Source organism: Siniperca chuatsi, linkage group LG24 (assembly GCF_020085105.1).
Source record: "Siniperca chuatsi isolate FFG_IHB_CAS linkage group LG24, ASM2008510v1, whole genome shotgun sequence".
In the NCBI taxonomy this organism is placed as follows: Eukaryota; Metazoa; Chordata; class Actinopteri; order Centrarchiformes; family Sinipercidae; genus Siniperca; species Siniperca chuatsi.
This window is the reverse complement of record NC_058065.1, coordinates 14,372,121-14,386,395: the sequence shown is the minus strand read 5'-3', so window position 1 is coordinate 14,386,395 and position 14,275 is coordinate 14,372,121. Positions and strand designations below refer to the sequence as shown.

The following is a 14,275-nucleotide window of genomic DNA, read 5'->3' as shown; positions in this document are numbered from 1 at the left end:
ACAGGGCATCCCTTTGGTTATACCATCTGTCGTTAATCATTACCACAACTTCAAAAGACTCACCGGAGCCGCAGGACCCTCACAGAGTTTGGATGCTACAGTGTCACAGGACAGGAGGCATAGGGCCGCCCCATCTCTGTGTCCCACGGAGGCATGCCTATCAAAAAGTAATAAATGTTTGGATGATATGGCGGTTTAATTTAGTCTAACTTTACCAATCATGGGCTACTCATATTTATGCAGCCACAACAGCATAAATAAAACATTTTTTTCTCCAGAGGGCCAGCTTAGCCAAAGAGAGCAAATGGGCTGGTGCTCGGGCAACTATATAAGCAGTAGTTTGATTTTCACTCTCACCATAGCTGTCACTAAGAAATTAAATAAAATGTCATTCACATTCTCTTCTCCTTTTGATCAAGAATCCATTAAGCTTGAATATAGAGCGCAGATTCCTGTTCACAACCTTTATGATTCTCATCTATTAATGCTTCCCTTAATTAAATGAAATTACAATGAGCACTGTAGCAAATATCAATTAGCCTAATTAAACTGATAGAAAGATGATCTGTGAACTCTTAACATTGACTATGGGTGTTTTTATTAGTGATTTAATGGAAGCTACAATGCAGGCCTGGTTATTGAACGGTAACAAATGAAAACCCCACAGTATTAAGTGTTAGTCTCTGTTGTCTTTATGGTTGGAGTGCAGTGCTCTGAAAAGACAGATTTAATAGACACAATTACATAGTAGAAGAATATTAGATCTTACATATTTCATGACAATTTTCATGACTATAACAGATGATTTAATTAGTATTGTGTATATAGACTAAGCCTGCATAATCTATATGCAGTAGCACCTGTTTTATCCCCTCTGTCAACACCATGTGTAACCTTGTACCCCAGGTGTTCCTTGGAGAAAGTACATTTCAGGTGAACTGTCTAGTCTACAACATGTACACATTCTAATTTTGAGCATATGCTTAAACAAAGGCTTTTTACAGGATTTCCTTTCAGTTTAAAGGACCATACCAGTGGTTTTGCATGCTTAAGCCAAATAACTACTATCTGGTTAAACCTTCCAGTCATTTCCATAAACTGTATAAAAGAAGTGGACCTAGCCACCGTGAAGTCACCGATTTGTATGTTGGCTACCGTTTTGAAGCCTTAAGTTTGGCATCTTTTTTGGACCCAGAAGTGACTATATTTGGAATGAGAGGGTGGAGCTGGGGAGGAACGAGGGTTTCTACCTAGCCAAACGCTATTGCTAGCTACCTAGCTTGGTTAGCAAGGTGCATCCGTTATTCACGCTAACTGTGATATTAATTGGGATGCAAATTTTTGACTTGAAACTAGCGATTGAGACCAAAACTCATTAGGAAACCATTTACTGAGGTAATAAATCAAGTGAGAATTGGGTTAATTTTATCATAGCCTTCTATACAATCGGACTTCTTTTTGCAACCAGTGGAGTTGCTACTGGCCATTACAAAGAATGCAGGTTTAAGGCACTTCCGCATCCGCTTCTACTTCTTTTATACAGTCTATGGTCATTTCCCAAAGCATGCAACCATATTTTAGCTTTCGTAATATTTTGCTGAATTGAATTTGCTGAAAAAGTTACAAAATTAAATGTTCAAGTGATACAATCACCTTAAAGTTCTTTGCCTCCTACCCTACATTTATAACTCACAGTGATTATGGTTCTACTCTGGCTCAAACTGATGTGCTACAACAGCACATGCAAAACCACTAGCAGAGTCCTTTAATCAAGCCCCAAAAGAAAGAAAAATCGACCTGTTTTCATTATGTAGTCATAGGGAGACCTTTTTACTTGTTGATTTTATGTCAGTGCTTTTACTTTATTGGCATGGATTCACAGGTTTTTGCTTTTTTCATTTGGAAACAAATCCTAGCCGACTATTTATTCCATCAAAAACTGAGCAGAAACTCAATCATATAAAGTGCCTCATTGAGGCTCGACACGGCGAGTTCAACACTCACTCTGCCTCAGTGTGACTGCTATTATGCAACCAAGAAGTGCTGATAGTTCTGATCTGACATCTCAGACATCCTCTTTTCAAGGACAGAGACAAATAATTTGCGGCAAGAGAGGGAGGTCAGTGAACAACTATGTTTACGTTGTGAGCGGGTTGAGAGTTTGTAGGAGAGGGAGGGAAGTGTTGCAGCCATTTTTGCTGCTGCACACAATCCTCCCCTGCCTCCCGTTTTCCGCCCTCAGCAGACTGAAAGCTATACTTAAGAATGAGTGAAAAGGTGACAACAATTTAACTGACACTTTTTTCCAAGTACACACTGAACTACTCTTTTTCGCAGTGTCGAATATGTGCAGAGTTTGTTGTCAGGGTAACTGTTTTACTCTAAAACACTTATCGTCATGTGTAGACTGAAAAGATTGCAAAAGAGGCTTCATTTAAATGGCTGGTATGATTGTCAGTGCAGTGAGGAGAGTAAAATAAGTCTTTGTCCTCTCTCTTTGTGGACTTTGTGACTCCTACTTTCCTCATCTTCACTTGGTTTATCAGAACAAGATAAAGGTGCTGCAGAGAAAAGTACACTGACCTGACAGCCTCACAGATATGGGATTTGAGGATGCTTGGAAACAGAATGGTTTGAAAGAAACCCCAAAGAAATGGCCATGGACTCCAGAAAGGTTTTTCTTTGTTAGACTGAATGTTTTCACTAAAATTGCTGTTGGTCCCACACAGAAAAACGTTCCCATGGACACTAACAACAAAAAACAACTGACCACATAGTTCAGTCACTGCAATCCATTTACAGCAGAGGTACAATTTCAACAATCAGCACAGATTTATCTATGTTTAAGTGATATAAAAAGATATTATAAAAGATATTTTTATTTAAAAACAAAAGAAAACTAAAAATAACAAAAAGTCATACTATACGGTTCAGTCTTTGTAGAAAAAGATCAGACTTGCTGTTTGGTGGTGTAACAGCAAGACAGGATCCTATTTTTGTGTATTTCCTATACAGATCAATCTGACCGCTCCCTTTGGGCATGGCTCCCAGAGACACAGTCAATGTCCCTGTGTGCTTAAATCTGTCTTAGTTGAAACATTAATACCATTAATATTACAATATTAGCAGCATCACCCACACCAATTGGTTGAGAATGTTTTTTTGTCTTTTTTGGGGTATGCATTTACACGATTCTGAATATGAAAGCTAGGGTAGGTAATGTATTTCAGAACCATTTTATGTTGTATTTGTTGAAATTCTCTTTACATCCTGACAGCAATCAATAAATGGAATAGAATGCCTTTGTTGTCATTGCACATTGTACAACAAAATTTGCTGTGCGGCTCCTAAAACACGCATGGAAGTGTGGGTCTTTAAGGCCCTGAAAAAAAAGAAAATCTGGTATCTGTGGCTGTCGCAGGACTGTAATAAGCCCAAATGAAAGGAACACATTGTGTGTATCCTTGAGGTCAAACAGACATGCTGAGTAGATTTCCTTCCTCATAAAACATTTGCAAAGCTGATCTTTTATAGCATAGCTTAGCAAAGTCGGAATAGTATAAAACCAGCAGCAGGAGTGTGAATCACGTCATCGATGATAGTAACAAAACTCATAAAAACATTTCTCCATAGCGCTACTAGTGGTCAAAATCTCCACAGGGATACTTACACCAAATTTTTCAACAAGAAATGAGAACACAAAATGTGCACTATCAAAAGGTAGAGAAAACCATTAAAGGGTTAAAAACGTTGGAAATTTTTTTTCTTTTGTGATGTTGTGTTTTAGGGGTTAGAAATTAGAAATATAGCAGCTATATAATTTTGCCAGCCAAGATATCAAATTTCTAATGCGCGGTACCTCAGGACTGCAGATAGAGGCTTATAACACCTTGTTGGCTCATGAGTAAATCCAGCAAATCTGCAAGTATGATCTGACACCTGGTTGACTTGAGTCGGGGTCATGACGGCCGCTGCTGCAGGGACAATCTCCAGGTGAAAGAGGTGTTGGTGTTTCTCATAAGAGGCTCAGGGGCGAATTCACAAAAGGATTGCGCGGCTTTTGCGGCCACTAAACCTGCATAAATACGACAAAAATAATCCAAAAACTGCACCTCTAACTGCGCTGCCAAGCAAACAGCGTCTCCCTGCTCTGCTGTTATTTGCAGGTATGTAAAATAGGTAATATCCATACATTTGGCGCAAAATTCTATGCGAATGAGCCTCATTGAAAAACAAGGTCAAATTCACAGCCCTCTTCAGACAGTTGGTGGTAACTGAAGCGCATCACAATACATCATATGCGCACAATAGCTGATATTCACCATGAGGGAATGAAGCTGTAAAACAACATAAAACTGCTGTGAGAAACGGAGACGGTGGTTACGCACTGTGACAGTCCAGCAGAGAGCAGAGTAGGGGAGAAAACAGCTCTCTATGCGCCCAGAGGCACGAGGGAGAGCGCACAGTTAAAGCACCTCAAATAACAATCACTCCATACAGAGTGAGTCATAGAACGTCCTGCAGATAGAAACGAATGAAAGAGCAGGGGGAGTTGTTAGATAATTAGGATAGTTAGAATTAGTATTACAATAAGTTCTCTTTCAAATCAAACTATCCAACTGCATTTATAGTAATATTTTTTGACTCAAAACTTTGCTTAACCATGTCATGTGATATGCTACTTCTGTACATCCATCCATCCATCCATTTTCTACCGCTTGGTCCCGTTAGGGGTCGCGGGTGACTGGAGCCTATCCCAGTGACTTTGGGCCTTAGGCAGGGTACACCCTGGACAGTGGCCAACTCGTCGCAGGGCTACTTCTGTACATAAGAACAAATATTACTGGGACCACTACAGAAAATTGCAGATGAACATTTAACAGACACAAAACAATGGCAAATTGCACTCAGCTGCAAAACTTTATGGGCGTGTTTGCTCTGTAATATCATTATCACATCTTTTGTGAATCGGACCTGGAGACAGCGCAGTGTTGCAAACGATGCGCAATTCATGGTGCTATCAGCGGCTGCAATTTATTCTTTGTGAATTCGCTCCTGAGTTCCTGCAGACAGCCAGTCGTTGTGAGGAATGAGTCAGAGTCACAGCAGATAAAGGAACTGAGAAATGAGTTGTGGATTATCTCATTCTGAGATTCCTGGACAAATCAGTTAGTTATCTTCCCAACAGAGCAGGCCGCATTCCCGTATTGATGACAAATGGATTAGACATGACCTGTGCCACATAGCCAACAAAAGGAGAGAGATGGTCTAATCAGAGATGCTGTGAGAAGTCGCTTTGGTTTCATCTGTCACGGTGCCCCTCTAGTGAAGCCCCATCAACAAGACTAAACCCAAGTGACTTCTACAAGGAGCTGAATGATTCTGCTTTGATGGAGGCCATTTTGTAGTTGGTCAAAGCTGGAAGATGAGATGAAGGTGTCAGGGGGAAGGAAGGGAAAAAAACAAGCAGACTGAGAGGTAGAATGAAAATGAAAAGATAGATGAAGTTAAAGGCTTTTGCATCAGTTTCTACATTTTGTATGTACTGAAGGCTCTGTCTGTCAGTCAAAGATATTTTTGTCAATTTGTTGTTTAATGTGCTATGATTTCAGTACATCATAATACTTTCTAATTAAGTGCATTCTGTGCTTTTTATAACTACATTTTTTCTGCATCTGCATGATGGCCTTATCATTTGTTTGTTTGCCAGTTGATGTAATGGAGAAGAAATTTAGGAAGAATAGAATAGAAGAAATTGTATATTGCAACCCCGTCTACACACACTCTTCTCCCACAATTCTACACATACACTGGGGGGGTTATCGCAGCTGCCAGCTCAGATCGATCGGTCCCAGAGGAAAGTCAGCCGGTCCAGCGTCTAATCACACAGATGGATCTCCCATCTGACAGCCGTCATAAGCAGTGAGACTGCTACTGGATCACTTCCTGTCATCACTGACGTGCTCCAATGTAAAGGTTAATGTTTCTCATCCCAGATTTCTATATTATTTCAGTTATCCCTTTCCTAGTCGACTAGTAGTCGTTAGTTCAAGCCATTACATTATTATTTAAAACATTTTTTGGTGGTGGTGGTGGTGGGGGGAGCTCACACACTTCATCATCTATTCTTCCTCAATAAACCGAACTGTTACAAAGTCACACGGAGCTTTGATGTTCTCTATTGGGGAGAGGTCATTGCATGTTTTTTTTTTTCTGAGTCAAGGGGAGGGTCCATCAAAAATATTAATAACGCCGGGGAGGCTTTTTTATAAAATAAAATGTAAGATTCAACCTGTGAGGACTAGATTCACTTCCCCAAAGCCTAACTTTAAACCACTTCACTGCATGTCTCCTTAATCCTAATTAGAGAAATACTTTAAAGTAGTGTTAAATCATCTAATGTGTGTTTTATTTAAAAGGTTTGAAACTTGAAGCCTCAGCACTTGGCAAGATAATCGTTGAGTCACTGGTATTGATCAACAACCCTATTAAACCCACTGCAGATATATTATGGTCATTTTGTGCTATGGGACAGTAAAAATGGTACTTATGAGGTTTAGGGTTGCCCCATTACTCTGTCCCACATCTTTCCTTCATCTCCAATTTTTTTCTTTCTTCCTTTTCTCTCTTGCTTTTCCAGATTGCCTCTTCCCTCCCTTTCTCTCTTTCTCTTTTTTCTCTTCCTCTATGTAACAATGGCTCTAATGACCTGGAGGTGAAAATGTTTGAAAAGCTCTCATTAAAGTGGCATTCAGAGATCCAGACATTGAGCTGGAGGTACAGTCAGCCAGTATCCACACCAGTTAACCTTGTCCAGTTCTCCAACTCCGAAGACTATAAATATTCATCTTCCTGTTGCTGGAGGAGATGCATATCATTTTCTCTGTGTTTCCGCACATATGCTTAGACCTTTAGATCCACTCCGTGTTTTTCCCCCCTGCCCTTCCCGTGTTGCAGTCACCATGGTAACACTGTCACAGGGTGCATTATGGCATCATGGCTACACAATCACTCATACATATTGTAAAACATACACATAAACAAACATACACTCCTTGCCCGTGTCTCGCTCTTGTATTTCCCCTCCTCCCCTCCTCGGATCGGCTCTTAAACACACTCTCTCACTCCACACATTAATACACACACACATTACATACTATACAATCCCTCTGATCGCATAGTGTTTCCTCAGGGCTCCTCTGACACAAAAAAAAGCACAGTTTAAGGTTAATACCACTTCTTTGAATACTCCTCCAGCCAATACTGATGTGTTTGCCAGAGGTTAAAAGTTCAGAGAATTGCAGTCTGCTCTGTTTGTGTGTGTGTGTGTGTGTGTGTGTGTGTGTGTGTGTGTGTGTGCATATGTGTATGCTGATAGGGTATGTGTGCGGTTTTTTTTAAGCCAAACTGTGTCCGACAGGCTGACAGAACAATGAAAACCAGAGTGTGTATTTCTGTCAGGGTTTAGGTCGAAACCAAACTCAGCTAAAAGTATCCACACTTTGCTCTGCCCTCTGTTGCTCACTCTTTCTCCCTCTCTCTCTCTCTCTCTCTCTCACTCACACACGCACACACACACATATACATGGCACATAAACAGAAAAATTGACTCAAAGACATGCTTTCTCCCCCGTCTCACCTCTGTGAAGCTGAAGCTTAGCGGGTCTGACAGGTGGAATCATTTATTTACAGAGGGCATACTGAGCAGCATGGCCTCTGACCGGACCTCATGCTGGCTGGAGTAGGCAGCATCACCTGCGAGGGCCCGAGGGTTATCACGCCATCCACACACACATCAGAGCGGCTAAAGTACCTGCTACGATTTCTGCAGCCTAGTATGTTTGTTCATGTGCATCACTGTGTGTGTGTGGGGAGAGAGGAACGTGTCCATTAATATTTATCTACCTCCCTTGACATCCACCGGCCACCATTTGTCTGGATTATTATTATTATTATTAATTGATTTTTAGAAATGTCATTTCACCATGTAGGAGATATGCATCTTAGCTCATATTTATGCAAATGTACCATTTCAATGTAAATGGTTGTTATCTTGTAGTTAATACCAGCCTGATTTACTGTATAGTCATTGAAATTGGTTGCCAAGGATTTGTGAATAGTTTATGGTCATGGATTTCAAAATGAAACAAGAATGTGAATTAGGTTAGAGCAGCAGAAAGAAACATTTTATTTAAAAGTGAATTTCTAATGAAAATCTAATTATCCACCTTTCATATCTACAACTTATGCCTGTCAAATCACACACTCACATTTAACAAGTCTGTCAAAAGTATTAATAGACTTCAGCATGAATATATGGGAGATGTGAGGAGTAGAAGACATATACAACCATAAAATCATAGTGTAACTGGACTTCTGTTGATTGACTTCAATCCATTAATCGACTAATCATTGCAGCTCTAGAGTGGACAGTGTGTTAAATTACCTACGTCAGATTATTGGCCGAGATACATGTGACTATTGCTTAGCTGTTGTTTCCGAACCATGGACAGCGCAGGGAGCGAGCAAGCCGCAAACAGCTGTTTCCACGCGCCTCCCCCTGCTGATTTTGACAGAGAATCGTTCATAAATTCCAAAAATATTTAGTGCTCTGCTAGTGCTACGTTCTTATGTGAGTGCTCTGATTAATAACTGTATTGATTTTTTAAGTTTTGTGAATATAATATCAATACTTTAAGCTCATCAACTTAATAATTCTGACTCAGCAGAAAAAGAGTTGTGAAAGTAAGTAGGCTATAGCTGTTACTTCAATGTGTCAGATAGCTGTACATTTAATGAACACCTCAGTTTGACCTTGACAACATTAATTTGGCTGCCACTAAAAACTTTCTGCCTTATCAGATAACAAAAGCTGATCACAGAACAGTTTTAGTTATTTATTATTAGTTGCTGAAAACTGAGCCTAATTAGATTCGATAAGGGATTTAACAAGGATTCAGATTCAATAAAATGCAATCAAATCCCAACCCTATATTTGAGTCATTCTATCAAAACTGTTACCAGATACTGTTACCAGCATTGCCATATTTACTGTCTGTTCAAGTCTGTTGTGAAGAGACAACAAGAGTGTGAAGAAATGTGTCTCGGCACATGTATGTTTTGTATGGATTCAGTTTTGATTGGCACCGCAGGCAAATCATTTGAGCCTCGAGTGTCCTCACTGAGCAGCTGTCCGGTGCTTCCCTGCCTAAACCCACATTTATGGACAAAACACACTCATATAAGTGAATATCCATCATAATATTAATTCTTACCTGTGTTTGCACTTATAATAGTTATACCTGGACACAGTATAGAAGACAGTGCAGACCTCAGCTCTGGAGACACTGCACTCTAGTAGCGCATGTGTGTGTGTGTGTATGTGTGTGTGTGGGTGTGTGTGTGTGTGCGTGCGTGCGTGCATGCGCGTGCATGTGTGTGGTGTGCCCAGTGCCCCTGAGGAGTGTTATTTACCGGAAGGAGTGCTGAAGTTGCATGTCCTCAGCCTGTGCTGCCATCAGCAGTGGCAGGGATGTGTGTGTGCAAGTGTGTGTGTGTGTGTGTGTGTGTGTGTGTGTGTGTGTGTGTGGTGGACAGGCTAGAAGACAAGGTAATTACCACAGGACCCTTCATCTGGCATCCGTTCAGCTCTCAGGTTCAACAGAGCAACTAACAGAAGCTCACAGCGAAGACACCAAGCAGGTGTGTGTGGGGAGGCACTTGTGTGTGTGCACATAGGCCTAAAAAATGAAGACCACAACTGTTTTTTACCTGGAGAGACAGTGGAGGACATCTGCAGGTGAGCATGTCAGATAAAAAAAACCTGCAAGTGTGTCTGCCTGTACCGTCTCTGCCTCTGCATCTTGTGCGTTCTCCCAGCATCGCTTGTCTTATCTAGACAGGTGCAGTTGTCCTGCCCTGCTATATAATGGGATGTGTTCAGCCTGTTCCACGCTCTACCCATCTGCTAGCACTGAGATGGTGTTCCCGATAACTCCTCGTCCGTCCCCTGATAGAGGTTGGAGCTCTGCAGCAGGGTGAAGCACAGTGGAGGAATACTGCCATTGGGCAGCAGCACAACTCATATGTTTGGACTAGTGCTAAGCCTCCGTCTCCATCAGCTCCCTCCAGGTGTTTTCCTAGGTAAATCACTTAATGTGAATAATATTTGTGTATAGAAATGCATCTGTTCAGAAGTCCATGAGTTAATTAGCCTTATATTAGAGCTCCACTTGAAAATTGGTGTTGCGGTTTTGTGTGTATCTGTGTGCAGATGTGTGTTAGTAGTAATTGATGCCTGTAGTGCAACAGTCCCTGGTATTTTTCTTTTTCCCATCTTTTTTTGTCTCATATTATTCATTATACTCAAAGTAGAGAGGATTGTGTACTTAAAAGTGATCTAATTTTATCAACTAAGTGCTGAAATGACCCATTTGTGTTCAGAATGGAACATCGCTTATCTCAATTTTTGTCCTATTCATCATGAGCTGATAAGTGCCACTTTTTTTGATTGGTGGTTGCCTCCTTTTTTGAGTGAAACACTTCATATGAATAAAGTAATATGTATGCAATCCACATCGCTAAGTGTCTGGTAGATTGAGGCATTTTCATCCCCATAGAAACTGCTGCCATATGGACAGAGGAGCATGATGGGAGAAAGGTGATCACTCAGAATGATAATGTTAGTGGTGTGATTTGAATATTTTCAGCTCTCTCTCTTTCTATCAGTCTATGTCTGTTACTCACTGTCACTCACTGTTTATCTTTTTATGTTTACTGTGTGTATGTCTGTTGTGTGTGCATTTGGTGCTTTTGATGGAATTCCTTGTCTTCAGGATATTATACTCACACAATATTTTGGAAGTCTGATTCATTGCTTTGCTGATGGATATAACAAAAGGAAAATAAAATTACAGAGAAACACCCTGAGAGACCCTCCAGAGCCGGATCAATAGCAGAGAATTTACAAGCTCGTCAGAGACTGCTGCCTTTAGTGTTGAAGATTCTTGTAAGCACTTTCACAGGTTTAAGGTCAGTGTTCAAGTGAAAGGGAGAGAGCATAGTGATGAAGGAAGGGTAGAGTGTTTAAATGAAAACAGTCGACTGAAGAGGTTGGTGCTACTCGATGTGTCTGCACATCGGCTGCAGGATGCCGCTGTATTGATTCCCTTCTCGGTTTGTTTTTCAGTCTTACACAAAGGTTCCTCTGCATCTGTTGAGACTCCAAGAGACATCTGATTTACACATTATCTGATATGACTGAATATAAAATCTTTATCTGCTTATTCAGCTTTAAACTTAATTATCCTGTTAATACTATTCAACCTTCAAATGAGATCAGTAAATAGTGAATGGGGAAGCCAAAGCAGGGGGAAACTCAATAATAGGCAGTGAACAGGTAGGTTTTAAGTTTGGACATGGTCAGATTTGGACAGTGTGTAAGATCATCAGGGAGGCTGTTCCATATACTGTATGTGTAGCATTGTGCTTCCCTGTGTTTTGTGCTGACACAGTCAGCAGAATGTTCCAAGGTTCATACGGAGAAAGCATGTCAGAAATCTAATTTGGCTGCTGCCCAGTAAGTGATTTGTAGACTAGTAGCATTATGTTAAAGTCAATTCTCTGACTTGGTCAGAAATGCAGTTGAAGTTGAAGCTGCCAAGTTCACGATTTTACCTTGGTAGACCTCTTACTCTTACTCTTACTATATTTTTAGATGATAAAAGGCTAATGCTGTAACAGATTTAATATTGCTGCTAAAATCTAGATTGGAGATAATCACCTCAGTTTGGTCTTTATATAACAAATTAATTCTGGAACATCCAGTCATTCATTTTTTTCAGTGGACTGACAAAGTGTGTCAATGGGACCATAGTCATTGGGTGAAGAGAAATGTATATTTGAGTATGCATGTGTTAAGTTTAGGTACCAGTGTACACAAGTTTCCTCTTGTTTGGACTAACAGCCTGCTGACGCATGTTTCATTGATTTTTTTAAATGATTTTTTAAACACTTTAAACTTCAGACTAGTGCTGTAGCACCATCATCATGTGCCATATTTGTGCATTTTAATGCATGGGAAGGCAGTTTTATTAAGAAATACAAAAATAATAATAACACCAGTTAATACAATAGGGGCCGTCAACAGAGCTGGCCAGCCCCTATTAATGCGGATATGGCATGGCATGAGGCAAATAACAGAACAGCTACAACAGTGTAATAAATTCAGTAAAGTAGGGTTAGTGCAGCCTTTAAAATCCGGAAACAAACAAGTAGAAGACAACACTTTTGCCATAATTGGGTTTATAATTTGTTCATACAAGACTGCTTACTACAAGACACAATTCTCAAAAGTAGGCTCGTATTTATTTAAATATAACTGTAAAACAAATACATTGTGATAAACTATTCAAAAGTAAACTATACACTTGTACAGAAAAGTTTAGATGGAGATGAAAATCAGAGAAGAGTCCAGCGTCGTCGAGCAGCAGTAGAATGCAGTGCTGATGGTGGCTTGGAGTCCGCTGATGGTAACAGGACAGGAGAGATGAGGCCAAGGTGCTGCTGAGAGGACGGAGAGAAAGAAAGGGATGAGAGGGTCAGCGATATCTGGAGAAAATCCACATGTCACATCATTCCCATAATCATGTAGTAGAAACACACCAAGAGACATCGTGGTTTACAAAGCATTTCACTTTTAAATTATTGTCAGTTTCTTTACCATTTAAACTGAGATTACATTTTATGTGCAGTAAACATTTTAGTGGAACTGCTCAAACAAACTGACAGCTGTCTAACAGAAGGACATGCAGAGGTTTTATTCTGAGCTGACTTGATGCTGTGTAATATTTGAATGTGAGGGCAAAAACTGCTGTTCAAAGAAATGACTGACAGCGCACAAAAGTAGTAACTTCAGTTAGTCCAACCAGGATTTAGATTCTGACAGTAAACCTCTGCTAACTAATGCGCTTCGATAGCGCTTTGATACAGAGTGAATGAATGAGGAAATGAAATGGCGTGTCTGGCTCTGTAAGATGGAGGAGACACAGAGAAACCTTCCAGCAAGCAGGCTAGGTTCAAAGAGTCAGTTACCATGGTAACTGATCCAGAATTTAAGTTACCTTTCTTTCTGGAACTGAAAACCCAGAGTTTCCCTCAGAGTTTTCACTAAAGGGTTAGAGTAAGCCTAACCCTATGCATATTTGCAAATTGCTCTGTATTTTTTTTTTAATTTAAAAAATACATTTGTCAATAGTGAAATATTTGTGTATTATGCTACAGATTTGTCTTCTGTGGGTTACAAATAATAAAGTCCGGTAAAAACTTCCATAGTGAGCCCAACCCACTTTTCCAACCTGTCCAACAATAGGATGTGGTCAACTATGTCAAAACAGCAGTGAAATGTAATAATTCCAGAATAGGAATTTTGCCAGAGCCAGTGTTCATTCAAATGTCATTTAGGACCTTAATAATCGCTGTTTTGGTGCAATAATGCAAAAATAAGGCAAAATCCTAATGGGAATCTGTCAAAATGGATAAATTCATGGTGCTTGTACTGAGTAACCAAGCTGCTCTCAGGTGTGAGTGTACGAATGTGAGGCAGGCCACTTCTGAAGAGAGTGTGTGCTCAGCAAAACTGTGCCCTGGATAATGTAAAAGTTTAAAAAAGCAAACACTGCCTTGCCCCTGGCACCAGGGCTCTCTAGTGACTACAGCTGATACATTTCATCAATACTATAAAAGTCTGACTTCTACAGCCAGATCTATGAAGGATATCACCACCTTATTCTCCCATATCAATCCTCAACTGCTTTAACCTTTGCTTTCCTTCAGCAGCACGTTAACAGAAACCTTATTACTGCCTTGTTTCCTTGTTCGTCAAGCATTTGTCCTCACCCGCTGTTATCACATAATGTTTCATTTTGGGTGCTTAGTATGCCTCAATGGCATCAGCATAATTCCAGTGTCTTCTCGGAACAACGTCCTCTCTTACTCCGATGCAGCACCGAGCTTGAATATTGTACAACAGCAATGTCACCCAGTCGGACAGTGAAATGTATTACCTGCATGAATCAAGTTGTCATTTCCAATTTATGAGGGAGCTTAGCATTCAGAGCACAGGTCTGGCCAGTGTGGGGAGCCGGCTGAAGCTGTTTGCTGTGAAAAACCCCTCTCCGAACCTCCTCAGCAACACGTAGTGCTATTTCTCATTAAGGTCCGTGACGCAGCAAAACAAACCAAATGCAACTGTGGTTACTCATTTTTCTTGCGAAAA

The 14,275-nt window shown here is 40.4% G+C and overlaps 1 protein-coding gene across 1 annotated transcript in view; it reads left to right on the top strand.

Moving 5' to 3' along the window:
* LOC122872278 (beta-1,3-galactosyltransferase 1-like) overlaps nucleotides 1-14,275 on the top strand; it is a 101,180-nt gene that overhangs the window by 76,351 nt on the left and 10,554 nt on the right. The window lies entirely within an intron of this gene.